The 4,143-nt window shown below is 36.2% G+C and overlaps 1 long non-coding RNA gene across 1 annotated transcript; it reads right to left on the reverse strand.

Moving 5' to 3' along the window:
- Window positions 1–230: 230 nt before the first annotated feature.
- On the reverse strand, window positions 231–942 carry LOC149147693 (uncharacterized). The gene is made up of 2 exons (XR_016263246.1): window positions 835–942; window positions 231–558 (listed from the first exon to the last, which is right to left on the reverse strand). It is a non-coding gene; the product is annotated as an uncharacterized LOC149147693 (long non-coding RNA).
- Window positions 943–4,143: the final 3,201 nt, after the last annotated feature.

Raw genomic sequence — 4,143 nt, forward strand, 5'->3', positions numbered from 1 at the left:
GTTCGATTAGTCCTTTGCCCTGAAAATTTGCTCATCTTATTCTATATTAATATAGCTGTCTTATCTTCATCAGTTAAACACACTATTGGCACTATTCAGATTATTCCCTGATATTATGATTTCCATGGCGGGGCATTCATTAAAATTTCAAATTTGATTATGCTCTTGATGGGCGTATACTTATTTGATGCCGAGGCCAAAATATTGATATGAATTGAGAACGAAACACGTACGCAATTATCATTTGGACTTGTCTTATTTGTTATTAATCTCTTATGTAGTGCTCCAGTGGATGATTAAGAGAAAATTATCCCTTCTTTTCGTCCAAGACGACGAGAATAGGACAATCCATGGCAATTCAACAGAAGCATTCTATTTTCTTAGAAATCAGGATATTCTATTATTATAGAAGTAGCTGCATGGTATTATTTATAAAACAAATTACAAGATGAACTTCTGGCAGATATGGCTCTGTACTCTAATCAGCTCATCAAGGTCTGCAGCTTAATGAGTAATATATCTATCTTCTCCATGATATCTCCCTATATTCCTAATAACCTGCAAGCAAGCATACACATGATAAGCTCGACATGATCCGAAAGACTGCAATGCAGTTGATCTACACCAAAAAAATCGATAGTTATAATGCCAACAACAATCAACCGTAGAAGAGTAAAACTATACAAGTTCTCAAATATTAGTGAGGAAAATTTAGGTTTGTGTTTGGCAATGCTTACTGACATATAACTTTCTTAAGATTGGCATGAAAGCAATAGGTTGTATAAGAAATATCAAAGATAACTCAAACAATAATTATAAAGAAGAATAGCGTACCTTATCAGTCAACAATGGTGCTCTCCATTTGCTTTGCAGAATCTAATATGGCGGCGGCGGAGGAGACTTGTCAGAGTAGTGGTGTGTGGGTGGTGAAGGGTAGACTGTAAAAGTTTCCATTAACAGCCCAAGATTATCAATACCAAATATTTCACATTCAGAACTTAATATGTTGTTTAAGATGACATACCTTGACTAACATCGGAAGATGTAATGGCTGCCATCTTCTGTCTTCTGTCTTCTTCTCAGAATTCGGTTTCTCTCCTCTTGCCCTCACTTCCTTTATGTGCTTCTTGATGGAGAAGAATGCAACTCTTGTGTGGGAGAGAGAGGACCCAATTCTTTATATATTATTTAACTCTAATCTGGTACGTCCATCATATACCAATTCAACGCTTAAGATCTAATGCTTTAGATTAGAAACTGCTTTAGTGCTTTAATGCTTTAATGCTTTTAACCGGGTCACATTAAGATTTAGAAACTGCAGATTTCTAACATTCTCCCACTTGACCCGATTATTCATAATATTAAGTGTTGAACATCATACTATGATAAATTGCTAAGAGTTATGGCGGTTGTGCACTATTAATTCAATGCATTCTCTTCCATATACTACAATACTAGCAATCCATCAATTCATACTCATAATTTATATAAAACAACATAATGGTCCACATAATGTCTTATATCATAATGATTAAACATAATATCTTTATAAGACTCTTTCTTGTTTAAAATTACATAAAATACGTACTACTTCATTAAAACAAGAGACACATAATTGTATATCAGAAACACATAAAAGAGCTCAAAATGTCACACATCAATTATTATTAATACAACCAAGACCCATTCTTTGAACATGTTCCTTAAATTGTCTTGGTTGTAACCCTTTCGTCAAAGGGTCTGCAATCATAAGTTCTGTCCTGATGTGCATGATTGACACTCTTTGTTTCTGAACCTCATCTTTCACAACAAGATACTTCAGATCTATGTGTTTGGCACCTTTAGAGTACTTGTCGTTCTTTGAGAAAAATACTGCTGCAGAGTTATCACAATAAATTTTTCAGCGGCTTGCTAATGGTGTCGACAACCGCAAGTCCTGAAATAAAGTTCCGCAACCATAACGCATGAATTGTGGCTTCAAAACATGCCACAAATTCTGCCTCCATAGTGGATGAAGCAACGATAGTCTGTTTCGCACTTTTCCATGATATGGCACCTTGAGCAAACATAAACAGGTAACCAAAAGTCGATTTCCTAGTATCGATGCATCCAGCAAAATCTGAATCGCTATATCCAATCACCTCTGATTCATTGGATCTTCTATACATGAGCATGTAATCTTTCGTGCCTTGTAAGTACCTCAAAACTTTCTTTGCAGCTTGCCAATGTTCCCTTCCTGGATTACTTTGATACCTCCCTAACATACCGACCGCAAAGCTGATATCCGGTCTAGTACAGGTTTGAGCATACATCAGGCTACCAACAACAGATGCATATGGAATTGATTCCATTTCCTTTCGTTCAACATCATTCTTAGGACATTGCATGAGACTAAATTTATCACCTTTCTGTACAGGAACTATCCCAGGTGAACACTTACTCATTCCAAATCTCTCTAGAATCCTTTCGACATATCCTTTCTGAGACAATCCCAATATTCCTTGTGATCGATCACGGAATATTTCTATTCCAATCACATAGGATGCCTCTCCCATGTCTTTCATTTCAAAGTTCGTTGAGAGAAATTCCTTAGTCTCACCCAATATACTTAAATTATTTGCAGCAAGCAAGATATCATCAACATAAAGGACCAGAAAAATAAACTTGCTCCCACTGATCTTTAGGTATATACAGTGATCAACCGTATTTTCCTTAAAACCAAAAGATGTAATAATGGTATTGAACTTAATATACCATTGCCGGGATGCTTGTTTAAGCCCATATATTGATTTCTTAAGTTTACACACCAATTGTTCTTTACCTTCTACAGAAAAACCCTCAGGTTGATCCATATAAACATCCTCGTCAAGATCTCCATTCAGAAAGGCTGTTTTCACATCCATTTGATGCAACTCCAAATCATAATGAGCTACTAATGCCATTATTATTCTTAGTGAGTCCTTTTTCGAAACAGGAGAAAATGTCTCCTTGTAATCAACACCATCTATCTGAGTGTAACCCTTAGCAACAAGTCTAGCTTTATACCGTTCGATATTACCACTAGAGTCGTGTTTGGTTTTAAAAACCCATTTACATCCGACTCTTTTACAGCCATGTGGTAACTCAACGAGATCCCAAACTTCATTCTGTTGCATGGATTTCATTTCTTCTTTCATGGCATTAATCCATTCCTTTGACTCTTTACTTTCTACAGCATGTGAAAACGAAACTGGATCCTTATTGATTCCAATATCATAATCTGATTCTTGCATATAAACCACATAATCATCAGAAATAGCTGACCTACGATTTCTTTGAGGTCTTCTTAATGCTACTTGTTGTGGTTCATGCATATCAGTATTATGTAAGTCATTTCCTTCAGGAAGTACTTCTTCATTTATATGTTGTTCATTATCATCATGTTGTTCTACAACAGTTGGAACAACATTTGGAGTAATAGTAGATGGAGGAACTATTCTAGGCAATGTAACATTTACCCTTGTTTCCTTTATTTCTACTATTTCTCTTCGAGTACTCCCACTGACTTCACCATTCTCAATGAATCTTGCATTACCAGTTTCTACAATTCTTGGACTATGATTAGGACAGTAAAACACGTACCCTTTAGATTTCTCAGGGTATCCTAAAAAATACCCACTGATCGTTCGAGAATCTAATTTCTTTTCATGTGGATTATAAATTCTCGCTTCCGCTGGACAACCCCAAACATGCAGGTGTCTTAAGCTAGGTTTCCTGTTAGTCCATAACTCAAAAGGAGTCTTTTGAACAGCTTTACTAGGAACCCTATTCAACAAATAATTAGCGGTTTTGAGAGCATACGACCACAAATTCTTAGGTAGTGTAGAATCTGACATCATACTCCTAATCATATCTATTAACGTCCTATTGCGCCTTTCTGCTACACCATTTTGCTGTGGTGTACCTGGCATTGTGTATTGCGCACATATGCCATGACTTTCGAGGAATTTTGCAAATGGACCTGGACACTGGCCTGACTCATTATATTTACCATAATATTCACCACCTCTATCAGACCTTATGATTTTCACCTTTTTATCTAATTGCCTCTCGACTTCCTTCACAAACGTCTCAAGGACATTCACAGATTGAGATTTTTCATGA

This window comes from Pinus tabuliformis, chromosome 9, assembly GCF_031772625.1.
Source record: "Pinus tabuliformis cultivar Carrire ecotype Pingquan chromosome 9, CPIR1, whole genome shotgun sequence".
NCBI lineage: Eukaryota > Viridiplantae > Streptophyta > Pinopsida > Pinales > Pinaceae > Pinus > Pinus tabuliformis.